General features: G+C 46.9%; 1 protein-coding gene across 1 annotated transcript in view; it reads right to left on the bottom strand.

Moving 5' to 3' along the window:
- The window catches only part of Gpatch2l (G-patch domain containing 2 like), an 86,218-nt gene extending 59,383 nt beyond the window's left edge, over positions 1 to 26,835 (bottom strand). Inside the window, exon 1 of the mRNA XM_090344545.1 lies at positions 26,671 to 26,835. The gene's annotated coding sequence lies outside the window, so the exon portion shown is untranslated. The remainder of the gene's footprint in view (positions 1 to 26,670) is intronic.
- Between the last annotated feature and the right edge of the window lie 522 nt (positions 26,836 to 27,357).

Below are 27,357 nucleotides of genomic sequence, written 5' to 3'. Positions count from 1 at the left end.
AGAAACATACAGCACTTACACTTCTTCAAAACTGTGTTTGACTCAAGGTTGTAACTGACATATTGGCCACAACAGACCATGTGGCTAAGTCCAGAATGAGTATGGAAAGACATTGTCAAAGGCTGTAGATACACAGAGACTGAAAAAACTGGAAGCACTACTCAATCAATTCACCTTACTTATAAAGCAGGTATTTGGGCCAGTTCCAGGGGTTCACAACTCTAACCCTAACTACTCAAGAAGCTGAGATCTGAGAAGCTAGCTCAGATCTAAGATTTGAAGCCAACCCAGGCAGGAAAGTTCATGTGTCTCAAATCTCTAATTACCCAAAAGCCAAAAGTGGAGGTGTAGCTCAAGAACACCAACTTTGAACAAAAAAGCTAAGGGATAATACTCCCATCCTAATTCAAGCCCCTGAACCAGCACATACATACATACATATGTACATACATACATACATAAATGGAGTAGTATTCAGACTATATTATATCTGCCCGCATTTTACAGACAGGAAACGGAGGCATAGAGAAATTAAGCCTCTTGCCCAAGGTTATGTGCTGCAGTGTGGTAGAGGTCTGGCTTGAGCATAGGTAAATTGGCAAATAATCAGAGTCTTGAGCACAACACAGGAACCCCCTTCCTGGCAATAGCTCCCCTGTGCTTCCCTGCTCCCACTTTCACATCCTGGGAGCCCCCAATATTGGGATAATGGGTCCTCCAGCCTCCTCTTGCAGCCCTCCAAAGCAGGTAAGCTCATCATTTCCTTGGTCTAGTCACTGTCCTTGGAAATAGATAACTCATCCTCCCTGATCTGGCTGTCCTGGTCAAGAGAGATTCCTATATAGTGCATATTTCTGCACCTCTCAAGTGTCTGTGGTCACACAAGTAAACGCCTTTCAGGGGTTAAAAGCAAGGAAGAGAGAAACAAAAGAATGAATAAAGTCAAGAAATGTGCCATGAAGCTTCTTGCAGTGCAAAGCAGAGAAAGTCATTTCCAACTTCTTTCATCTCCAAGATGAAGCCACTAAATAAAGGGGCAAAGCAGTGAACACAAGGGCTTTTAATCTGTCTCATCGCCTTCATAATAACTGCAAATTTTCCCTGGGCCCCTGGGAGGGAGCTCTTCCCTCAGCTCGGCCTTATCTCCCCCTCCACATTGCCTGTGCACTGCCCCTGCTATCCCGGGGAGGCCTGGGGGAGCCAGCGCTCCCGCTGCATTGTTCCAGAAGCCTGGGGCTTGGAGGAGGGAATGGAGGAGGGATGCAGGCCGTCAAAGAGAAGCGGGCACAGTGCCTTCATTAACGTGGCCTTTCAGCCTAGTGCATATCAGAGCCAGGCCTTTTCAGAGGCACTAATTAGCAATTTGGAGCCTTGGCCCCTCTGGAGAGGCGCCTTCGATCTAACAAGTGGGAACAGCACTGCGCTCCCTTTCTTCCTATACTTAATATTTATTGTTTTCCATTTTCCCTCTCCTGCTCTTGCCCCTCCCCACCCACCCATTGTCCATCTCTCCACCGCTAGATAAGGATGGAGGGGGAGGAGGTGTGCATTATTAATCACTCCTTTAATTCTCGGCTAATGATAACTTTCTCTCACGCACTGAGAGAAGTTCATCTTTCTTGGAAATGGTGAGACTGGGGAGAACTGGGCAGAGTGGGGGTGTGGTAGACACAGAAGGATGGAGAAGATGGGACTAGTCTAACCTTTCTGCTCCGCCACGATTGCTCCAAATTTATAGACGACCTCTTGGCATTTCAATGAGATCCTCTCATCTTCCCACCCCTCTGCCCAGCAGAAGCCTTTCCCCAGTGGACTAAAAACTTGGTACATACTTCAATGGTCTGCTGACAAGCCACCTCCTCTGTGAAGCCAACCCTGATTGGCCTGGCTGGATCTCTCCACTTCCTCCTGCTGGAATCTCACAGCATTTTTCACACAACGATGTTAATACAATGAATTCTGCACACCTTTTAGTTGGGTATAACTCTAAGTGTGGAGCCCATCATCTGACCTTTAGAATGTCTGTGCTAGCTTGTGCTGTAATCCTATCCTTTTGGAAGCTACAGTGTAAGGTCAGCAGTCAGTCATCTGCGTTTATTTCATCCAATAAGCTGGGAGTGGCGGCACATGCCTATTATCCTAGCTATTTAGGAAGCTGTGGGTAAGAGGATCATGGTTTGAGGCTGTCATTAGGCAAAAAGACAAGACCCTAGCTGAAAAAAATAAAGAGATTTATTGGGGCAGTGTTGCAAGCACAGGACCCCAAGTTCAAATCCCAGTAACTTACAAAGTCTCCTTCCTTCACAAGATGGTTGTACGGTGACTATTTCTTAAATAGACGAAGTGACGGCTTTCTGGCTGCTGCAAACAATTCTTTTTTGGCCAAACCTTTAAATAATGCTTGCTAAATTGCCACATACTCCTTAAAGCACTCAAAGTTTGGATACTGGATATCCTCCAAGGACTATGTGTGCAGGTGCGCTCCCCAGGATGGCATGCTGGGAGGCAGAGGACCCTTTGGGAGGTGGGGCATAACAGGTCACTGGGGTCCTAAGTTTCTTGTGCCCTTGAGGGATTGTGAGATCCTAGTTGGTTCTCTCCCTGCACCTCTCTCACACACTTTCCTTCCTAGCTCACCAAGTGAGCAATCGTTCTCACATTCGTGCCTGCCAGAGGCCCACATCAATGAGGCTGACTGATCTCAGACTGGAGCCTCCAAAACCATGAGTCAAAATAAACCTCGAACCATGGGTCTTTCATGACAGTCATGTAAAGCTGACACACACGTTAATTTCCATTTAATCCTCATTACAACCCAATGAGGTAGGTGCCATCCACCTTTCACAGATGAACCACAGAGAGCTTCAGTAGCTGCGCTGAGATTCAAACACAGACCACAGAGTCTGCATTCCTAAAGCTACTTTGCTGAGATGATCTCAGCTTCCTTGTAGGCCCTTGCCTCTCAACTTCAATTGGGAGGAAAGATCACATCGAAAGTCCCAATGGGTGCAGAACGGGTGGTGACACACTTTCACTTACAAAGCCACACAACAGTCAGTCCCCATGTCTGATGTCTGGCACTGGGCCACAAAGAAAGCAGTTAGTAGGGGCCTAAGCCCCAGGGTCTCTCTCCGCACCCTGGGTTCACACCACTCACTGAGGCAGCAGCAGCAAAATTCCCAACAAACTCTGGGTTCTGCCAAGCAGAAGGGAGAGGAGTAGGGTATAGAGTGGGAGGGAGACTGCGGTGCCTCTGAAAATCCCCTCCGAATTATAAACATATCCTCTTTAAGTACATTTCTAAGGATAACATTTGTATTACTCTGTCCTGTGCCTGCAGATAGAGCCTGCTTATCTCCTCCATCTCTACTCCTTTCTCTCCACTCTGCTGGGAGCAGTCCCTATCTAAAGCCACGCTGGCAATCCGCTTCCCTGCAATTGTTTCGATCTAGGGGAAAAATTAATTTCTGCCTATCGTTAATTGAGAGAATTGTGTGCAGGGGGAGGGAGGGAGAAGAGGGAGGAGAGGAAGGAAAGAGGCGGAGGGAAGCAATCGTGTTATTAACCGTGTCCCTTTCATAAGCAAATATTCTGATTGCCATCAGTGAGATGAGAGGCTCATTAATGCAGGAAGCAGAGGTGATTAGAGAACTTTTCAAGAGCTATCTGGCTAAGGGAGGGAGGGCTGCAGGCAGCTGGAGGCCCAGGGAATTTGGGAGGAGATGTGCTGAGGGAAAAGCCACTGGCCTTTTAGATTGACTTTGCTCTCTGTTCCCCACTTCAGCCCCTCTTCCGCAGCCTCCCGACTGTCCAGATATCCCCAAAGCTATTAACTAGAGTTGGGAATAATGCACAAAAGTGAGTGGAAACTTTACTAAAAGTCACAGCACTCTAAAGATACTACCCTGGTATGAAAATAGTAGTCTGCAGGACAAAGTTTCTGACCCCCTCACTAACAAACAACCTCTATCCTACCTCACTCATTTATAGGCTTGCAGTCAGACAGGGGCTACACAGCTGAAAACTGCTGGCCCTGAAGGTGGGGGGCTGGGGTTGGAGGAAGGGATGGTGAGAGAAGGTGGCGCATGAGGGAGTGGGTGCCAGTGAGGGCCTCACTTCTTGTCACCTATAGCTGTGCTGGTGACAAGCATAATATACATGATGTCCTACTCCAAACAGCTTTAGGCAGGAGCCTTATCTCTGTCTCTTGCCCAGAACCTTCTCCAAGGAGAAGGTGCTCAGCACACTACACACACAGCACAGGGAGAAGTATAGGAGAATTTATGCCCCCTTAGCCAATGCAGGGAGGGGAAGAGTTAATGACTAAATCTCCAAGGTTCTGGACCCAGTTCAAAGGGCCTACTGGCATTGAACCCCAGCTCTCAGAGTCTTGTATTGTTTTTCCTCCTTATTGGCCTCACTTTCCCCACCTTTCACTCCTGTTTTCTGGTGTCACATCCTCCCTAAACTATCTTTACCTATGCCTGTTCAAAATCTGCCTTCAGGGGAACATAAGTGAAAACAGTGGCCATATGTGTCCCCACTACAGAACACAGAAGGGGCCACCAGGGAGAATAACAGTATCCAGGCATGGTTCTGTGCTGTTCTGAGCCAAGGGCACTTTCAGGGGCAGGAAAACCAGGATCAGGAGCTAAGGAAGATGTGAGAGCTACAGGTGAACTCAGGGACTAAAAGCCACATGAGGAGCCAGAGAGTAGAATAGCTAGCCTGTGACATTGCATGCCCCAGTGAAAGAGAGGCATGTATGTGAATATCTATGCAGCCTGGTGGTGGCATAGCCTGCCAACCTCACTTCAAGTGGAGACATAAAAAGAGGCAGAAGGGAAGGCATCTGAGAGACCGCAGCTGCTACAGGCAGGGCTCAAGGGCTAGGGGTTCCAGCATGTCTGTCCCCCGCAAGCCCCACATCCAAAGAACAACTCACTCCCAACATATGCTGACTCCAAAAATAGGAGAGTAACCAAGACCAACACAGAGATCCCAAAGAAAAGAATAGAAAAGAGGCAAAGAGGGGAAGGCAGAGAGAAAAGAGAGCGAAAGGAACTGAACAGATTTTTCAGCACAATCTCCATTCTCTACCGTGCTTTCTGTTTTAAAAAAAAATGAAAAAAAGGAATGATGGAGAAGGGGAGAGAGTCAGACAAGTTTAATGATGTGTGTTCAAAGCTCAGATTGGAAAAATGACAGAGAAAAGCAGCCTGTTTCGGCACTAATAAATTGTTCTCTGCCGTAAGAGGCGCCTGTCGAGGCATTAATACAGGCCCCTAATACACGGGTCAGGGTTAAGTAATTCTCTCCGGCAACTTAAGCGAATAATGAAGCTGGCAGCGGCTGGTGGTGCGGTGGGGAGATGGTCTCTGCCGCCGGCACTTTGTCTTCATTTATTATGCCAGCGGCGGCACGGACGGGAAGCCTCCACCGAGGAGATATCGCTTCATTTCGGCTAGGTAATGAAAGCCGGGTTGGGGGGAGGATAAACCAATTTGCCGGCTGACACTGGAGGGAGTGATTTGCGAACTCTAGAAGGGGAGAGGAGGGTCCAAGCACAAGGAAGGAGACACAAGCCTGAGTCCAAGTGGGCCAGGACCCTTCCAGAAGGGAGAAGAACTATTCCCTAGCTTTCCCCAGGCTAGAGAAGGAAGGAAGGTAGGAAGGAAGGAAGGAAGGAAGGAAGGAAGGAAGGAAGGAAGGAAGGAAGGAAGGAAGGAAGAAAGGAAGGAAGGAAGGGGTGAGATGGGGGATGGGAAAGCCAAAGACAAGGAGTGGGAAGGAAAGTGAGGGCACCAAATAGTTGTGAGGAGAAAGAATGCAAAGAAAATCATGAGGAGAGCATGTATGATGGCTGGTGGATAAGCATCAGCAGAGAGTCTGAAGCCACCAGAAGAGCTGGAGACGACTTCTGCTATGCAGAGCTTGGGGTACCTGGCAGACATGATGGCCTTTGATAGTGACTGTTCCCCAGGGGTGTTCTCAGATGGCAAGTGAATACAAGTAATCCATCTGAGTCATTTACTGAAGGAGGCTCCGCAGGTCTCCTCATTGTCCTGAGCCAAGTGCTCAAACGAGTTCCCTGCAGACAAGCACCTCTTCAGCAACCTGATCCAACAAAGTTTCTCTCCTCTCTCTCTCTCTCTTTTTCTTAGGAGGGTGAACTCAGAGCTTCAAACTCTCATTTGTTACTTTTCACGTAAGGCTGGTACACTACCACTGGAGTCTACTCCTGGCTTTTTTTTTTTTTTTTTTTTTTTGGTGGTTAATTAGAGATCAGATTCTCATGGACTTTTCTGCCTTGGCTGATTTTGAACTATGATCCTCAGCTCTCAGCCTCTGAATAGCTAGAATTATACATGTGAGTTACCAGTATCTAGCTGTATCATTCTTTACCACATAGGAGGCAGCAAACTAGAAAGGCAGAACTATTCATAGGAACCTACTCTTCCAGTCATTTCAGAAGGTTGGTACCCATATCTTCTGTGTGTGTGTGTGTGTGTGTGTGTGTGTGTGTGTGTGTGTGTGTGTATACATCACATCTGGAATAGGCATAATTCCAGCAGTACAGGCAGAGGTACATAACTCAGTCACCCTCCCTGGCAGTTATTTTTCTAACTTTTCTTCAGCACCAAGGCTCTTGGACAGCTCCAATGGGAGGTTTAGCAAACTAATCCTGTCTTCCCTTAGGAAGTTTTCAAGTTCTGTAAAACGCATTCCGATTCCTTGTTCCAAGAGTAAGACTAGCAGATCTTCCCTAGTTGTTGATTAATACATAGAGAATTGTCTTAATTTACACACTGTCCCCTTACTCGATGCATTTTTCTCCTCCCTCTTTCCCTATGTCAAACAAATCTTGCACATGGGTGATTCAGGCGTGAATGAGCACACGTACACACACACACACTCCCAAGTAACATAGCCACTTTTCTCCCCTGATGTGGGTTAAGGATTTCCAATAAGGACCAAATATTTGAAGCTTAGCACTGCAGTCTCTAGAGGAGCCAGGCCAATTTCACACTAATCTAACCCATGAAGAGAGAGAGCATCAGAAACAAAAATTACATCAAAGAGAAGTTAATGCTGAGAAGCAGGCAACATAAAAAGGAGCTACTTTCAGTTTCAAATGACTACACCAATCTGGATTAAGAGATCAGCCTGCCAAATGCCTGTATCACCATGTCTGTGCCCAGGCACCAGGCAGAATGAAGCCTTGTCCTTTGGGGCCAGTCTGAAGAGGGATCAGAAGAGAAAATAAAGCTTTCACCCACCTCTGTGTTCATTGACATAGGATGTGCTCCAGGAGTTCAAGAAAGATATGGTAAAAAGGAAAAAAGGGCATAAGAAAAATACACCAGAAGAAAACCACACATCAAAATGCTAACTTGGTATGTAGGTGACTTTCTCCCTCTCAGTTGCTCCAAATTTTCTGTAATGAAGCTTTATTGCTTTCGTGGTGACAAAAATAAAATAGATGTTCAAACAGCAATGGAACCTCGAGTTTCCTCCCCCCTCCCTCCATCTGGGATTTATACCTCTGGACATTTTCCTTGGCATGACACTTAGCACAGTTGTGTTTATAGGTGAAAAGCACTTTTATAAATGGCTGGGCTGAGGATTATGATGACTTGGTGAGAGATGGAGGGTGGCAGGTACTCTGTGGGCTCAGTCACTAATTCTAAAGCAGTAGTAGGTGGTAACTGGAGACCTTTTTCACATCTGCATTTCTCTTGCTTTCAGTGGGTGGGGCTCTGTGCTGATAAACTTGACCCAATACCAGATTGAGTATCATTCCTTAAATGAGGAAAGCAATGAGAGTGAAAAAATCTTTTGCAGTTGATATCATCATAATAGAACTGATCAAGACCTATCAACTTGAATCTGTCTCTCACAATGCCCCCCACTGTTCCTACAAGCACTTAACTTGCTACCCCCAAATGGGATTCTTCCTGTCCCCACAGATTCCCACCAGGGCAAGGGCTGTTGGAGCCCTGAGATGGCCCATCTTTATCATTCCACTGAGGAAGTTCTTCCTGCCCCTTGAGTCCACTGACTGCTGGCCCCAGAAAGGGCCCTACAAGTGCAAGTGGACAGCAGCCTGCAGAAAGGGCCCCAGGGAGAAGCTGCCAGTCACAGCATTTTAAGTGGAGCTGAAGTGAGACCAGCCCCTCTGCCCATCTCCCCCCCACACTCCTGCCCACCCCCCTTCCTGCCCACCCCCAGGCAGCAGCCTGACAAGTGTAAATCCCACAATGAATGAAGGCGCCCGGCCTGGTGAAGCCCTCGTCTCCCGTGCATCTCCTCGCTGATTGACTTGTCGCCTCTTCGAGGCTGACTCTATCAGCTCCTCCGTGGCTCCAATTCCAGGTGTGATTTAGTTTGGAGATGAGAGGTGACAGTTAACATTGGTACTCGTCACTGTAGATCAGACGCAGTCACGCTGTCTTCCCGCCCCTCCTCCCAGGCTCAGCCCTTGCCTGGCTCACCCACTGCCTGTCTGGATGCTGAGTTCAAGGCGCTTCTGCCCAGCTCCTTTCCATCCCTGGCCTTGGCAAAAGTTTTCTCAATGCTCAGCGCCTTCCTCCGGCCTGAGCCTCTTTCTCCCTCCATGTCTTCTCCCTCTCTCTGTTTTCCCAGGGAGCTTCAGAGGATTCTCTCCCCAAGTCCTCCCTCTTCCCTCTGTTGTGGTTTAGCCAGCCTCTGCCAGCCCTCATACCCACTGGTCGCTGGCTGAGGATGCCTGCAGGAGCCAGAGGGATACTCACTGGCACCGTCTTTTTTGCATTTTGTTTGTTTCCGTTTTTTCATTTCAATGCAGCCAGTTCTTAGGTCTGCAGCTCAGTGACAGTTTATGTATCCTGCCCCATCCCACCACCTCCCTCAAGATAGAGAAGACGCCTCGCACCCAACTGCCTGCCTTTGTCCCTTCCAGGCAAAGGGACGTTTGAGAATAAAAACTCTCCTCCAAGGAAGACCTGGATTAGACAGAAGACGCTGAGAGATGCAAAAGAATCTCGAAGAGGGTTGGGACAGACCGTAGGGAATGATGAGAGGGATGAGATTGATGAATTATACTCATAAACTGACATGCTGAATTGAAATCCTTTTGTACAACTACTTAAAGATAATTAAAATTTTAAGTTAAAAAAAAAAGGATCTAGAATGTGAATGAAGAGGGAAAGCAAAGGCAGGCATGACATTGACCAAGAAGAAATCATACTCATTACCTGACTCATGGAATTGTAACCTCTCTGCAAAACACCTTAACAAGAAACTTATATTTTTTTTAAAAGTTCAACAACAAAAGAATGAAGCAGGCTGTGTATGAGGAGAGGGCCTCTGTGCTGGATTCCAGGGGCAGCATCCCTGACAAAGGGCGGCCAGCATGCAGAACAGCTCCTGACCTGGTACCCAGTATCCCTAGCTACCTACTCTGCTTTAGAGTAGTTGGGTGCAAAGGGAGGAAAGGGGTAGAAAGGCTGCTTGGTCAACCCCCGAAACTCACATCTAACTTGCTTTTCCTGTTTCTGAAGCCACCATAATGGGTGGCCTTGTCCTCGGAGGTAGTTTATTCTCCCTCCCCATCCCTCTTTCTTGTGCTAGTCTTTCTTTCTTTCTTTCTTTCTTATTTATTTATTTATTTAGTCGGTCCTGGGACTTGAACTCTGGGCCTGGTCGTTGTCCCTGAGCTCTTCAACTCAAGGCTACCGCCTTACCCCTTGAGCCATAGTGCCACTTCCATTTTTCTAGTGGTTAATTGGAGCTAAGAGTCTCACAGATTTTAGTGCCCAGGCTGGCTTTGAACCTCAATCCTCAGATCTCAGCCTCCTGAGTAGCTAGGATTACAAGCGTGAGCCACTATGCCCCGCTCTTTTATATTTTTTTTTGTGCTAGTATGGGGGCTTGAACTCAAGGCCTTGAGTTCTTGCTTAGATTTTTTTTTTGAAGATAAATGATTGGTGCCCTACCATTTGAGCCATTCCTCTAGCTTGGCTTTTTTTTTTGCCAGTCCTGGGCTTGAGCTCAGGGTTTGAGCACTCTCCTTGGACTTTTTCAAGGCTAGCACTCTACTACTTGAGCCTCAGCACCACTTCCAGCTTTTTGCTATGTGTGTGGGGTACCGAGGAATCGAACCCGGGTCTTCGTGCATGCTAGGCAAGCACTCTACCACTAGGCCAAACTCCCGGCCCCTAGCTTGGCTTTTTGATGATTAATTAGAGAGAAGAGTCTCTTGGATTTGTCTACCCAGACTGGCTGTGAATTTTTATCTTCAGATCTTAGCCTTCTGAGTAGCTAGGAATAAGCCACCAATGTCTCTGGTTACTCTTAAAGTTTATTTCACAGACTTTTGTCAGAGTTCAGTGGTTGAAAGTACCACATCTTACTGAAGCAGTCGCCAATAAAATATGATCCTTCTTAAGCAAACCTTAGTCCTACTGAGAAAACTGACATGGCCCACAGCCTCTGTTCACCAGGGCTAAGTGCTCTGTAGAGTCAGAGGGAAACAGAAATACAAATAGTAGTTAATTTTGTCAGGGGTCAAGGTGGGGACATACACTGAAAAAAGAGCTAGTATTTCCAAATATGATAGGCAATGGGAATAAGAAGCTATATTACCCAAGCTGAATGTCCATGCCTGTAATCCTAGCTACTCAGAAGGGTGAGATCCTCAAACTCTGGGACATGGTTCTAAGCCAATGTGGGCCAGAAAGTCCAGGAGACTCTTTTTTTCAATAAACTACCCAGAAGCCAGAAGTAAAGCTGTAATGCAAATAATAGAGAACAATTCCTGAGCAAAAAAACTTAGGGACAGTGCTCAGGCTCTGAGTTCAAGCTCCAGGATCAGTGCATACACACACATGCACACACACACACACACACACACACTGTCTAAGATGCACAGGTTCCAAAGGTAGATACCTCATGGACCTAAGCAGATCACAGATGGCAACACTCTTAGAATGCTCCAATTTCATTTGCCTCACGGAAATTCTTTTTTGATACAACCATTAATTACTAGGTGTTGAGCGCCTGTGGCTCTTACCTTCACAGAACTTAGAGGAACAAAGCAGACAGTAAATAATTGTGTGTGCTATATAGTGCTGAGAAGGGAACCTAAGGTCTCATGTATGCTAAGCAAGTAGTCTTTCACAGGGCTATGTACCTACCTCTTCAGAATAAATAATTTTAGTGACATGAAATTGGGAGTCTAGAGATCCCAGAGTCTTGCTTTCTAAAATAAGGTCTCCCTGTGTTGTAGCCAAAGTTGGCTGGAATTTGCATTTTTTTTTCTGCCTGGATTATACATTTGTACCATCTTACCCAGCCCTACATCTTCTTTCTTTTTTTCTTTTTTTGTGTTGGACCTGGGGCTTAAACTCTGGGCCTGGGAACTGTCCCTGAGCATTTATTCTCCAGGATAGTGCTGTACCACTTGAGCTATAGCTCCACTTCTGACTGCAGTGTGCTTAACTAGGTTAGCTTCAAACCACAATCCTCAGGTCTCAGCCTCCAGAGTAGGTAAGATAGCTAAGATTACAGGCATGAGCCACTGGTGCTCAGCTCTTTTTACTGAGGGAGTGAGTTCTTTGAATGAAAAAACACCCTTTTCTAGACATTGGAAGATCTAGGAACAGGCAGTAATTTCTTTAAAAAAGAAAGCAAAAATAAAACTTTAATAGCTCAGTAAATAAAAGCAAGGATTGACGAATGGGATTGCATTATACTAAAGGCTTCTGCACTACAAAGGAAGTAGTCACAAGATTGAAAAGACAGCCTACAGAATGGGAGGAAATCACTGCCAGCTATTCATCTGACAAAGGATTAATAATCAGAATATACAGAGAGCTTAAAACATTAAACCCCCAGCCAGATGCAGGTGGCTCGTGCCTATAATTCTAGTTAATCAGGAGGCTGAGATTTGAGGACTGTGGTTCGAAGCCAGCATGGGCAGGAAAATCATGATACTCTTGGCTCCAATTAATCACTAAAAAAAAAGATGTGAAAGTAGAGCTGAGGCTCAGGTGGTAGAGCATTAGCGTTGAGCAAAAAATCTCAGAGTCAATGCCCAGGCCTTGAGTTCAAGCCCAAGGACTGGCATAAAAAAATTAAAGCCCCCAAGAATCAATAATTCAATTGATGAGGGCAATTATATTTGAACAGATAATTTAAAAAAGAAGTATAGGGGTTGAAAGCCTGGCTCAATGGGTACAGCCTGAGAAAAAGTATGAAGTAACAAGTTTGAGTCTTGGTCTCAGACCTAAAATTTTAAAAAGAAGAAAAGCAAGGAAGGAAGGAAGGAAGGAAGGAAGGAAGGAAGGAAGGAAGGAAGGAAGGAAGGAAGGAAGGAAGGAAGGAAGGAAAAAACAGCCAAAAATACATGAAGAAATGCTCAGCATATCTGCCCATAAAGGAACTGCAAATCAAAACTACACTGAAATTCTATCTCACTCCAGTTAGATTGCCCATTGCCGAGCAACCTCAAATGCTGGTGAGGATGGGGGCGGGAGGAGAGGAACCCTCATACATTGTAGATAGGAATGTAAATTAGTGTAACTCCTATGGAAATCAGTATAGAGATTCCTCAAAAACCTAGAACTATCATATAGTCCAGTGATACCATTCTTTTTTTTTTTTTTTTTTTTTTTTTTTTTTTGCCAGTCCTGGGCTTGAGCTCAGGGCCTGAGCACTGTCCTTGGACTTTCTCAAGGCTAGAGCTCTACCACTTGAGCCTCAGCACCACTTCTGGCTTTTATCTATGTATGTGGTACCGAGGGAATCGAACCCGGGTCTTCAAGCATGCTAGGCAAGCACTTTAACCACTAGGCCAAACTCCCAGCCCCAGTGATACCATTCTTGGGAATATAGCTCAGAGAAAGTAAGTTTAGATACAACAGAGGCATTTTCACACCCATGTTCATTTCAGCATTAGTCATGATAGACAAACTATGGAAACATCCCAGACACCCTATGACTGATAAATGAATGAAGCAAAGTTGCATATATTCGTAATGGAGTATTACTCCCATATAAAGAACAACAAAATGATGTTGTTTGCCAGTAAGTGGACCGAACTGGAGATCATCAGGTTACATGAAGTAAGCCAGACTCAGAGAAAAAGCCACATGTTTTCTCTCCTATGTGGAAGTTAAGCCTAAAATGCAAACATATAACTGGGTGCTGATGGCTCCTACCTGTAAACCTAGCTACTCATGACACTGACATCTGCGGATCAAGGTTAGAAGCCAGTCTGGGTAGGAAAGTCCATGAGACTGTTCTCTCCACTGAACTGCAACAAGAAAACCAGAAGTGGAGTTATGGCTAGAATACCAGCCTTGAGCCAAAAAAGTTAAAAGACTGCCCCAAGGACCCCTGAGTTCAAGCCTCACTACCAATATAAAAATATACAGAAACGTATACATATATACAGAAATGTATTCACATACATAGAGAGAAGCTGCTTGCAACTGTGAAATTGAGAAGACTGGAGGCAGGGACAGAGGAAAAGAGACTGTTAGAGGGTATGGAACAGCAACATATATTGTATCTGTGTATCTAGATGGTATAGGGAAACTCACTCAAGACTTGAATAATGCGGGTGAATGGGAAAGGAAAAGAATTTAATCAAAGGGATCTGTCATAGTGACACAAAAGATTTGTGAAATGATCACAGTGAAACTTCTTTGAGTAATTAACATATACCTAAAAACTGGACCAACAGGAATGCCAAACATTTATGTGAGAGGGCACTAGTGGGAGGAGGGAGAGCTAAAGGGGAGGGTGAATGTGGAGAGCAAGAAGGAGCTATATTTCCCTCTTGGGATAGCCATATCCGTGGGATGAAATTCCCAACTGCAGCTCTTTTTTTTTTTTTTAACCAGTCCTGGGGACTGAACTCAAGGCCTGAGCACTGTCCCTGGGCTTTCCTCAAGGCCAGAGCTCTACCACTTGAGCTACAGCACCACTTCTGGCTTTTCTATGTATGTGGCACCAAGGAATCGAACCCTGGTTTTCGTGCACACTAGGTAAGCACTTTACCACTAGGCCAAACTCCCAGCCCCAGCTGCATCTCGTTTGAAGTCCTTTAAGGAAGAGGCTACCATGGCTTCTGTGGAGACTGCTCCAGCTTTATGTAGGGTATCCCAGCCTTTGGGGCTGGGAGGCATCTGCCCTCCAGCCTTCTTAATTCTGGAGTCCAGAGTCCAAAAGCTATGTATTTACACTCCAGTTCCACCCCTGCCTTGCTGTAAGGCCTAGAGCTCCTCCCTTGCTTCCCTTTTCAGGAGCCTCTGAGAATTAAACACAATCTTGTCTGCAAGAGCTCTATCTATCACAGAGGTCCCTGGACTCTTTCTGTCCTGCCTGCCTAGGGCTGGGGCCTCTGTATTGCTCTCATCTTTGACCTCTTCCCAAAGCTCTTATTTCCATGAAGAAGAACTAAGAGCAGCAGAAATCCAATACTAGGCATAGGTGATTACCTGCATCATTTTAAAGAATTTAGAAACAATCATAAGCGTGACTGAGCATCAATCTGCTTTTTACACCATTACACTTTGGCTATTGTAGACCACGCCAGTGATAAAATACAATTCCTTGATCAAGATTTTCAGTCTCAGATTTAAATGTCTGTAGTTAGGGAGAGGCATTCTCCATTCCACCCTTGCTACACTACTGGGTAGACACTCGATTTGGTATCCCTGTTGCTCACCATTGTAATCATGGCTATTTAGGAGGCTGGCACTTGAAAACCCCATTTGAAGTCAGTTCTAGAAGACAAATCCAAGAGACTCTTATTTCCAGTTAACTTGCAAAAAGCAGGAAATGGAGGAGTGGTTCAAGTGGTAGAATGCCAACCTTGAGCACAAAAAGCTAAGCAACAGTATGCAGTCCTGAATTCAAGCCCAAGAGCCCATGCTTGGACCTGGCCCCTCAGCAGGAGGCAAAGACCAGAGGAGGGATGGCCTCCAGAACCCCAGGTTAGACTCATCTATTCCTGCACAACAAACAGTGAAAGGCCTGATTTCTCAACAAAGTTGTCTTGCTTTAATGAGAAGCTAGTTTATCCCTATTTATACCACCTAACTCCTTTAAGTTACAGCCTGTGCCTGAACAGAATGTCCTAACTCTACAGCCTGTGCCTGAACAGAATGTCCTAACCCCATCCCCGTTCTGGAGTGGCCACAGAGAACATTTCATACCACATTAAGTTTCCTTCTTTGCTTTCTTGGCGAGCATTCAGGGAGACTGTCCTGTGTGCTGTATCCCTTATACTCTAGCATAATCCCCAATACAGTTTAATTTGAATGTTACTTCTTGTTGCTGTGTGATCACTACCTTAAACTGAGCAAAAGAACCTAAGGATGAGCTGGATTAAAGAATTATTATATAATGGTGATGTACAGAGGGGTCACAGTTATATAAGTCATGCAAGTAGTTCATTTTTCTTTGGACATTGTCATCTCTTCCTTCACTCTCTCCCACATTTTCCCTCCCAGCACCATGAACTGGATTTATTGGTAACAAAACAATACAATTTCAAACCACTATCATGCTGTAGCTTATGATTCTGAGGCTTGACTTGGCTAGGACGGGTCATCTTTGATCCAGGTGTTTTGACTGGGCTCAGGCGCTCTGCAATTGAGGATCTAAAATGAGCTCTGTCCTGCCTGACTCCTGGAAGATTGGAACACTGGAATTTCTGTCTCTGTGTCTGTCTGTCTGTCTGTCTGTCAGTCTATCTTCTCTCACAGTTGTCATTCCCCAGAGCCTTTTTGTTCCCATGTCATTTCTCTAGCAGAGCAACCAGGACTTCTTTCCATGGTGGCTTAGAACTCTAATAAGACAACCAAAGTGGATAAGTCCTAGGTTTACATCTTGTGCAACTTCACTGTGGCTTCCAGTTACCAACCAGTTCATGTTCAATTTGTGTATGAAACCTGAGTGATCCATGTAACCCACTAGCCCACCCAGCTCCCCCCCTGGGCTAATGACAATAACAATAGCATCTAGCATTTCCTGGGTCCTGGGGAAGGTGAGATCTGGAGGCCGCTTGGTACCTGGTACCCCAGGCTCACCTAGGAGGCCCATTACACAAAGCCGGTTCTCACAGGTCTTTCCCATCCCTCTGCCATAGCCTCCTCTCTGCGAGTGGCACTCAAGTGTGTATGTCTGTTATGAGACAGGGGAGAAGCAACCCAGCAGTATGTCACCGGAGTGATAATTACATTCCAAACTCCCATCATGCCGTCTGCTGCTGACCTCTCACCCTTCCTCTCTTTTAATCACCCCTTAGCATCACTCACTGTGACAGACCAGCAGCACAGGCCCTGTGACCTGTCAACCCAGGGACATGACTTATAGGCCCTCGCAGGTGGACAAAGGGAAGGGAGATAGGCCACATAAATCTCCAGAGTGAATAAAACAGAGTAATGGAGTGTGCTCCTTCGGCCTGTGCTAGCAGATTCCTGTGGTCTTGTTATTTGCCTTAGAGTTACGGTGATGAGGAAGTGGCCCAGGCTGACATGTGGGTCCCAATCAACCTTGCCAAAGCTGGCAACCTCTGCAGGAAGCCCAATGTCATATCCTGATGTCCCTGGAGAGGGTAGGAGGTAGGAGGTAGGAGGTAGGCCATGGATGCTGGCTTGTGTAGCACCAATGGAAGGAGGAAGAAGGGAGGAGGACCAGCCTGAAGCACACAGCAAGCCTGGTCTAGCCTCTCCTGGATGACGTTCTCTGAGAAGCTTCCTTGGGAACTTCTTCTACACAAGATCAGGGTACAAGCACTGGCAGGCCTGGCGCCTTCTGGACCCTCTACAGGAAAGCAGAGGGGATCACACACACGGTGACAGGCTGCCTAGACAGAATACTGATGGGGATGGCTTCACAGGTGTGTGTAGGGCACATCTGGGCCTTTCTTGGTGTTTCTGATGACCATCCAGTCAGTCCCCTGTCCTTTGCTAGCTAGGGTATTTAAAAAGAAATGGAACCAAACTCCATACAGCCTGATCTCCCTTCCATGGTGGACCGTTAAGTTTGGATGACTTGGTAATTCTGAAATACACTTACTCATAAAACACCAGCCTCCCCCCAAGTCCTTCCTTACCTCCTCCTTGAGTTTAGGCCAGCGGCTACACAGGGTTCCGTGGGTCATGAACCCTCACAGGTACAACTTGGTATCTTTTTTGGTTGTATTTCCTCAAGTGAATTTCCTCAAATTCAGATGTGCAAGACTTGCACAGGGCAAGCTTTGTACGATGTTTTATACACAGACACCTGCTCTCTGGGGACTCACAATCTATCATTGACACCCCCTACCTCTTCTCCATAGAAAATGTCATCCATCTACACCCACACTCACACTCACACAGGATTACCTGCCGCCCAGATGTCACTTCTGAGCATCCCTCTGTCTTGACAGTCACACCCCATAGACAGCTGCTCCTATCCAGAAGGTGTGTGAACTTCCCCAAACCCCACACTGCATAACTTTTTACTAATTTGAGACTCCCAACAACCCCGCCCCAGACAGCAAACCGTAACTTGGGCAGACAGAATGCAAGCCTGAGGGGTTGACTGCTTACTCTAGTCCTCATGGCTGGCTGGTAAGAGGCAGGACCAGAGATTTTGATTCCAGATTCGTTTCCACCAGGCTATTCTACTGGATGCTTGCTTCCCACCAAATGCAACTACAAATTTATAGTTGAATCAGCCCATCTCCAATCCAGAGCCTGTTCAGTTCTAATTCTTCTTTTTTTAATGCTAGTCCTGGGTCTTGAATCCAGGGCTTGGGCTCTGTCCCTGAGCTTTCTTTTGCTCCCTGAACTTTCTTTTGTCCCTGAGCTTTCTTTTGCTCAAGGCTAGCATTCTACCACTTGAGCCACAGTGACACTTCTGGCCTTTTCTGTTTATGTGGTACTTTGGTGGATGCAAGCACACTAACACTAAGCCACATTCCTAGTTCAGTTCCAATTCTCACACTATGCACAAACAATCTTCACGGTGCCCTCTACGCAGATGAGTGCCACAGCCTCTCAGGCACCTTTGCTCCTCAGGGAAGTCCTTCTCATCTCCCAGAGCCCAGATATATGGATCCCCTTACCACCACCATTGATCTTTCTGCTGATGAGAGATAAGAGTTTTTCATCCTTGTGAGATCGTCACTTTACTTTGAAAATTTGAAGCCCCTTTGCCAGGCTCAGTATCAGAATCACAAGGAGCAAAGATCCAATTCAAAAGAGAATTTCATGGCTCAAGATTTAAGAAGTATAGCAGCCACAAGTCCAAACATCTTTCTTGTCTTTGTTCTGCCTTTCTCTACATCCACCCAAATTGCAGGCATGCATGCCCACTACTGTGGTCCTTGGCAATTCCAGCCTAAGTCCCCAGCTCAGCACGTGCACAACAGAAATAGTTCTTTCCCTGTAACTATAGCAGAAGTCATACACCGGGCTGCCATTACCTTGGCTTAGGTCTCATGTATGCCCTTGAACCAGTCCCTATGGCCAGGATGACATCATCATTAAACTGCCAGCTCCCCCCTACATGAGGGGCTGAACACACCTGTTATATCTGATCATATCTTTCCACGAAGAGTAGAATACTCCTCAGAGGAGATCATTGCTCTGTTTCTAGAACTGACATTGTAGTTGCATGGTTTTGAAGGCTTGCCCATCCTGATCATTCTTTCTGACCACCTCCAGGGGTGCAAGTTCTTTGGGGATGGGGGGGTGTGGGTCAGGGGATAGAGCCCAAATCACATTCCTCACTGGTGGAGAGTCAGCCCAGGTTGACACACTCCATTCCTGGGTGCCCTACTTTCCTCACAGAAACAAGGGTTCCACCTGATATTGTGTCAACACATGTTAGCTGGGGTCCCCTAGGCTACTGGCAGCTGACATGCCCATCTTCCATCACTTGGGCTGCCGTTAGCCATCTACACCCCCTTTCTGAGTCTATACACCCACCTTCAACAAAGGTGGGTAGCTTCGTATGGAATTCTATTGGACTTTAGCCAGTTAGTCTTAGCTGCCTCCTTCCATCCCCTCAGAGTCATCTCACATATGATGGCTTTAGTGATCCTGGACTCAGATTTCACTGGAGCCCAAGTGCTCTAATCCCAAGGTCAGAACCCTGCCCTAGATCACTCACTAACCTAAGCCATGGCAGCAGGCTGGACGCTCAGGTGGCAGGAACTCCATATTAGTCTTGAGAATTTCTTCTTCCTCTTCTTTTTGAAACCTTAGTCTTAAGACCTTTCTCTGATTAGACAAAGCCCATGCACACTGGATGGCAATCTTCTTTATCCAGACTCTACTGATGGAAATGTCAATCACATCTAAAATTACCTTCACTGTAACTTCCAGACTGCTGCTGCTTGACCAGATACAACAGCCTGGCCAAGTCAGGACATAAAAATAACCACCACAGAATAAGTGTCTCATGAGCTTGTTATGATGATTAAATACTGCTTCTTAAAGCTCTCAGAGCAGAGGCTGGCACATAGTCAGTACCATGACTGTATTTGCTGACAAATGTGTGTGTGTGTGTATATGACCAGTGGCTGTGACATTTATCTAAAATTCGAGCTATGTGAAAGAAATTGGGAGGCTCAAGATTCAAGATCAGCCCAGCCAAAAGTTACTGAGACTTCCATCTTAACCAATAAGCTGGGAATGGTAGTACCTTCCTGACATCTGAACTACACTGAGGGCTCCACGTATGGAGATGGAGATGCAGAGTAGATCTGAGGCAAAAATAACTATGCAAAAAGGGCTAGAGGCCTGGCTCAAGTGGCAGAATGCCCACCTAGCAAAGTTGAGGTCTGAGAGGAATCCTTAATACCACAAAAAAGTAAACAAGAAAACAGATAGAGTTGAGCCCAGCTTTTCTATGTCGTAGTTTCCCAACTGTGACCAAGGTGCTGCTGTAACCCACACAGAGAAGTACCATGGGACATTTTAAAAATTTGAGGCAAAGCTGAGAGCCAGTGGCTCACGCCTGTGATCCCAGCTACTTAGGAAGCTGAGATCTGAAGACTGCAGTTCAAAGCCAGCCTGGACACTAAAATCTGTGAGACTCTTATCTCCAGTTATCCACCAGAAAACTGAAAGTGGACCTGTGGCTCAAGTGGTAGAGCCATAGCCTTGAGCCGAAAAGCTCAGGGACAGTGCCCAGACTCAGAGTTCAACCACCACCATCAACCAAAAAAAAATTGAAGCAAATCTCAATATACATCAATATATCAGGAGCCTCCACCTTGAGGCAGATTGCAAGTTTAACAGGAGAACTTGCTGCATCCCTTTCAATGACAGTATATCTTTGAGAAACAGAGTTTTCTGTTAAAGAATAAACTAAAATAGAACTGGAGGTGAGAGTGAGAGTCTTCTATAGTTTAGATGTAAAATGTCCCCCAAAGGCCATGTGTTGAATGCATGGTCACCAGCCTTTGGCATTATCAGGAGGTGGTGAAACCTTTAAGAGGTGGGATATAGACGGAGGAAGTTAGGTTAGTGTGGTCATGCCCTTGTGGCAGTTATTGGAACCCTGTTTTGTTTCATTTCCCCTCTCTCTATTTTTGACTCCTCTACTACATACATACATGCTCCTGTTATGAGCACTGCCCTGCCACAGGCCCGCAGTGTCAGACCCAAATGATCAAAGGCCGAAACCTCCAATATAAGCTAAAATGAACTTTTCCCCCTTTCAGGTTATTATCTCAGGTATTTTGTCACAGTGTCCAATACCCAAGGTATGCAAAGCTATGCTATGCCCAACAGGTTTCTACCATGCCGCTAGTGTGAAACTGAAGCCAGAGCTGCCATGAAAATATTTTAAAGTATGTGTTTATTGCTCTTCTGACATGCATACTAAAGTTGTTTAGGTCTGGTTACTTATAGAAACAACTTATTGGTGTTTCTTTTTTCTTTTCTTTTCTTTTTGCCAGTACAGGGGCTGGTCATCTCTTTTCTGCCAGTACTAGAGCTTGAACTCAGAGCCTGAGCACTGTTCTTGGGCTTTCGGCACCAGGGAATCGAACCTGGGTCTTCGTGCATGCTAGGCAAGCACTCTACCACTAAGCCAAACTCTCAGCTCGGTTTCTTTAGACTCAGGCATCATGAAAAATGACTGAGATCTGCTGTACATGGTTGTGCATGCCTGAAACCCCAGCTATGCAGGAGATGGAGGTGCAAGGGTCTCCATCTGAGCAAACCTTGGGCTAAAACTTGAGATCCTATATGAAATATAAAAAAGACTGGGGGCATGGCTCAAGTGGTAGAGTCTTCAAGGCCCTGAGTTCGAACCCAGTACCACCAATGAAGGTGGGAGGGAGGGAAAGGGAAGGAAGGAGGGAGGGAAAGAGGGATGGAAGGAAGGAAGGGAGGGAGGGAGGGAGGAAGGAAGAAAGGAAGGAAGGAAGGAAGGAAGGAAGGAAGGAAGGAAGGAAGGGAGGAAGGAGGGAAGGAGATTATTAAGACCCTAATAACTGAGATAGTCTGGAGCCCTCTGCTCTTTCTTCTATTCCAGCACCTTTTTCCTTATTGCATGCAACCCTTGTCATTACCCAAACGTGCCTACAGAGAGCAGGAAGGGAAGGAGTGTGAGAAGGTTGCATTTACACAGTCACCATCTGTGGATGCCTCGGAGGCACAGGTCCTGTTCTGGGTGCTGAGGACCAGGCAGTTAATGAACCAGAAGAGGTGCAGCTCCCTAACCTTCCACCACTGAGACAGTGAGGTGAGAACAACTGAGGCAGGATAGGGTAGGCACTGGGCTACATTCGACTCAGTTGGAACTGGAAGATGTTAAGGAACTGTCAGGCAATCCCTGGGGTGGAACATTCTAGACAGAATTCCAGTCGCACTGGTCTTGGTGAAGCCAAGAGGACTCGGGTAAGAGGCGCACAGGATCAGGGAAGCAGGCTCAAACCCAAGGGAGAATGAGCGGCCCTCCTCTACCAGCGCACGCCTCACCCCAGCCGGGGCAGGGGCCAGGAGCAGGGGCGGGCTTGAGAAGGGGTTGCCACACAATCCTGGGCTGGGGTTAGAGAGGGAGAGGGATGCTCCCTCCCCAGCCTCACCAGCTGGGCTGGCGCCTCTGAAAAGCTGCAGCGCGCAGCCCCCGCCTCTCCCCGCATCTGCCGGTTAACGATGATGGAGGTTGCTGTCAGCGCGTGGCGACAGTAATAAACACTCTTCTTAATAACACAGGGTGTACCTCTTATTAAAATGAATGGACTCCCAGGGCGCAGCCCCAGGCTGCGCGGATGGCTGCCAGCCGGGGACAGTAGCCCTCAACTAGAGCAGTTTATCTGCTGTAATTACTGGCAGGACAACATGGGGTGTGCGTGGGGGGGGGTCTGGAGCCAAACCCCACCAAGCTCAGCGACAAACCCCACACACCTGGAGATACACCTCTTTCAGAGGGACCCAGTGTCCCCAGACATCAAACTAAGAAGTACATTGTCGTGTTTCCAAGGAGTATACCACACACACACACACACACACACACACACACACACACACTCACTCATAGTCCTAGACAGACAAAAGCCCTCAGATAAACATATGTGTGCCTGATATATTTTTTCTAAAGCAACAAGAGTTGAATAAGCCCCTCATATCAACATGTCCTTCCCTCTCCTCTCTTCCCCACTTCTCCTCCCCTCCCTATCTCCCCTCTTTTCCCCCCTTCTTTTCCCTCCATACTGAAATTCATGCCTTTCTTGATTCCTCTCTCTCTCTCTCTCTCTCTCTCTCTCTCTCTCTCTCTCTCTCTCTCTCTCTCTCTCTCTCTCTCTCTCTCTCTCTCTTTCTCTCTCTCCTTCCTATGACAGGACTTGAACTCAGGACCACCAGGTATCTTTTTTTTTTCCTCTCAAGAGGTACTCTACCTCTTGAGACAACTAGCGACACTTCTAGCTATTGGCAAATTGGAGGGCAGAATCTTACAGACATGTCTGCTCAGGCTGACTTCAAACCAGGGACTGTCACATTAGCCTCCTGAGTAACTAGTATTTCAGGCATGAGCTTTACTTTTAAGTTGTGGGTTTCCTGGAAAAGTGAGAGAAAGGTGGTTTGCAAGAACTCAAGAGAGCCTAGCTGAAGCAAAGGGAACAGAGGTGCCCAGTGGACCTGTCTTCTTTGTCCTTGACTTGGTCTCCCCATAGCCCATCCTGCCCATAGGAACACCGAAGCCTTTTCAGAACAAGGTCCTGCCCAGTCTTCCACAGCGCACAGTGTGGTTTCTACACATCGCCGACTTGTTCACAGTGACGGGGAGAGTGCTCCCACAGGAAGCCATTTCCAACTCCACAAGAGTAACCTCTAGAGATTCCCAGATGGGTCCTTTGTGATGGACCCTAAGTTATCCCTAGGGGATGAGGCTTAGGATGAATCCCACTTTGGAACCTTCTAATATTTGTGTTCAGGTGGCTTTCAAGGGAAACTGTGAATAGGACCATAGCTGGGAAAGGAAAGATGTCTGCCATCTGCAGTACACTGACAATAAAGTGATGATGATAATGATGGTGGTGGTGGTGATAATGGTGAGGATGATAGTGATGATGATGACAACATCACGTGACAGTAGGGTTCACTGAGTGCACACTATGAACTTGGCAAGTGCCAGAATATTCTACTTCTTTTGTACTAAATCTGCTGTCCTTGTACTAGCAGCATCTGTTGTTGAAAGCTTGGTAGTGATACAGAAGAACCTTAGAAGGTCTTGGGATGGGACTTGAGGCCCTATATTTTAGCTTCTGGGAAATCAACAGGCAGCATAAGGTTCAAGACGCACTGCTTTACCGCTTGAAGTAAGATGCCCTCTAGATTTTACGGGCAAGGGCACTGAGTCGTAGAGAGGCCAAGTGGCGTGTGGAGGGACACAGGTAGAAAATGGCACCAGTGATCTCAATTCCTGGGTGGGTGTGGTTTCAAATTCCGAAAGGAAGTGATGGGAGGGTTTGTGAGCCATTTCTCTGAATCTCGGGGTTTTTGTTTTGTTTGTTGTTTTTGGTGCTGATCCTGGAGCTTGGATTTGAACTCAGGGTTTGAACACTGTCCCTGAGTTTCTTTGCTCCAGACTAGCACACTACCCTTTAAGCCACAGCACTACTTTTAGCTATGCAGTTAAAAGTCGCATGGACTTTTCTACCTGGAATGGCTTTGAACCGTCATCCTTAGATATCAGCCTCTTGAGAAGCTAGGATTTTAGGGGTGAGCTTCCAGTGCCTATCTTGAGTCTCAGATTCTGATTCTTAAGAGAACCCCCGAGGTTCTCTTGAAGGAGGATACACAGTAAGAGTGAAGTGGGAGATCTTGATTGGGGTACTCGGGGACAGTGCCAGCGTCTGGCAGATTCTGGAGGCGCAGCAAGAGCCCCTGCTACAGTGCCTACTGGGAGCCCATTCTGTGGCCTGCTCCACAGCTGCCAGCATGGTCAGCTCTACAGACAGCTGAGGCATCCCTTGGAGCCTTCTGAGTCACCCCAAGCCTCAAGAAGAAGCATTCACTGTCCCCCTGCACAAACGCTGGCAGCCTGGACCCTCCGCCCCACCCTGAGGAAGCTGTGAGTCTACGCGCTTCTCTGCACTGGTGTCTGCCCAAGAGGCTGCGGCACATGACGCATCGCATTCCGAACCCCTCAATCTCTCCCATTAACTGAGATTGCAGGTTCAGAGCACAAACATCGCCGCCTGTCACTGTCGCCACACATCAGCCATCAGTGGGGAATGGTCTCGTCTCCTTCAATCCATCACACAGGGTTTCTATGCCTTTTGCTCCAACACTACTGGGTGAGCCCTGCCCCCAACCCCAGCCCAGGGGATCTGCTGCATCTCCAGGTAGAAGGGAAGAGGAGGAAAAGGTACTCAGTCGTGACAGTAAACCAGGGGCAGAGACCTCTCAGGCACTGAGCTCTCCTGCAGCTGAAGAGCCCAGGCTATAGCATGGAGCAGCTCTACAGCAATAGATGCAGAGGAAGAAGGGGCAAAGACCTCCCCCAAACCCTCCAGGCCTGAGGTCTGTGCTGGCTGTCTCTAGGGATTCCACTGTAGCTATTAGACTTGAAGCTCCCAGGGTCTCGCCATTGTACTCCTGAAGCAGTACATCAAGCCTAGGGCTGAGAATCTGCATTCTATACAAGCCTGCTCTATGGGATGCAGAGGCAGGCAGCCCCTGAAAATCTCAGAACTGAGAAACATGGCCCAGAGAACACTATCTAGGTGAGGAGTTATTTCTTGCCTGTGATACATCTCCAGGGCAAGTTGGTAGAGAGCCTCTGCTCACAGAGAAGTCACTCAGACCCAAGCAGGCAGAACTCCTTCTCCACCATGTTGCTGTGATAGCCTGGCCTGTGTAGAATAGGATGAGGTCTCACATCGTATCAGTGAGTATAGATTCCAGCCCGGAAGTATGACATGTCACTTCCACCCTTAACCTACTGGTCAACACTAGTGACAGGAACCTGCCTCACTTCAAGTGGGCAGAGAAAGATCATCTACCATATGCCAGACATTACCCTTTGCCTGTCTTCCACAGGTTTGCCTGATAAGGTTTGGTTCCCAGAATGGTGCTGTCATTGGGAGGGGGTGAACTTCAAGAGGGCAGGCCTAGTGGGGGGGCCCTCAGATCACTGTGGGGTATTCCTTGAAGGTGACTGCAGGACCCCAGTTCCCTCCTTTTCCATGCCTTGTCATGAGGTGCGTGGTTTTGCTTTGCCATATGTTCTGTCATGGTGGAGTGCCTCACCAGAGACCTAAAAGCAGAGGGGTCAACCAACTACAGACAGGAATGTCTGAATCCATGAGCCAAAACCTTTCTTCTTTATAACATGACTATCCTCAGGTAGTTATTAACAGTAACAAAAGCTGACCGATACACTGACAAAGAGAGAGGAATGGGACACAATGCATACCATAATATTAAGGCCAAAAGCCACCACTTGCGTGGTGAAATCTGTCTGACCCAGTGGCTTCAGTAGGCTTGATGGAAACAGAAAACACAAGGAAAAGCTGGCCCTCCACTGCAACTTCACAGTCTGCTAGGTTTATTCGTATTCACTAACTCATTACTGATTCTCATTGCAGCAGAAATACTTACAAAGGCAATATCATTTCTATTATGTCCACTATTCATACTCTACCCATTCAGTTTTTCTATTAGGTAAGGGACTAGCCCAAAGTCATACAGGGACAGGGAAAAACTTAGTTTAGCACTTAGTGCTCATATGCTTAGTCTCAAAACAAGGCAGAGTGAGCTCTATGTTTGTTAACAAGCAGGGTCCCCCAGTGAACTTGATCCTCACACCCTTTGGAAGTCTTATGATTGGTGTACTTAGTTCCAAATCCTCGGATGCCAGGAGGCCCCCAGGAAATAACCACCTTTCTTTCTGCTCCAACTACTAGGAACAGCCGGATTCCATGAGCTGTGAGCACCAGTAGTCTTTCCAGCTGCAGTCAGCCATCTCCCCAAGTCCAGCAGAGTACAGGCCAGGATCCATTCCAAGGGCAGAGGAGAGTGGGCAAAGCAATGAAGACTGTGTTTGGGTAAAGTGGGATTGTAGCAGGATATGGGGGAGGGGCTGGGGGACGACAGGCAGAACTTATCTAATATTTGTGAATTTGAGGGAATACAAAATTAGGCTGGGTTTAACTCTGACTCTTACCTTCTGATATGTAACCAGGCTGAATAGTTTACATTTCCCAGGCATCCTAGAGTCCCAGAAGTCTATTGGTGGCAGTCATCGGTGCAGGCTGAGAGAGGCTGGCTGCCCCAGGTCTGGGCACAAGTGCCTCCCACATGGACTGGATGCTTGCCACTCATCCAGCATGGCAGGGAAGGTGTCTGCTGGGAGCAGAGATATAAAAATGTGGCCACTGCTGAGATTCTCATCTGGAAAAAAAAAAAAAAAACTTGAACCCTTCCTATGGGCTTTTTCTATTTCTCCAGGTGAGGTGTCTGCTAGTCTCCATAGCCACAGAGAGAGGTCTCGGTACTCACTCAGTACTCCTTTCTGCCTCTGCCTCACTGTGCACACCACCTCATATAATATCAAGGCGAGGGCAGCAAAGGGTAAAAGGGGAAAGACCGCAGTCCTGCAGTAAGATGCACTTAGGGCCATCTTTCTGGCTTAGCTACCACCGTCCTGTAAGATTCTTTCAAACTCTATTCTCCCTAACTTCATTGCTTATAAAGTAGGAAAACACTAACGGTCGACTTTCTAAGACCTTTCAGCTTCTTCCTCTGGGTAAGTATGTCCTGAGTACTTACTATATTTAAGCTAAGATTCTAGAAACTAGGAGTCCAAGGACCAAGACAGGCAGAATCCTGCATTCCCTTGGCTTTAGTCAAG

The sequence above is a fragment of the Megascapheus bottae genome, chromosome 14 (assembly GCF_031878675.1).
Source record: "Megascapheus bottae isolate mThoBot1 chromosome 14, mThoBot2.hap1, whole genome shotgun sequence".
NCBI lineage: Eukaryota > Metazoa > Chordata > Mammalia > Rodentia > Geomyidae > Megascapheus > Megascapheus bottae.
Note: the sequence above shows the minus strand (reverse complement) of the source record. Positions and strands in the feature narration are given on the sequence as shown.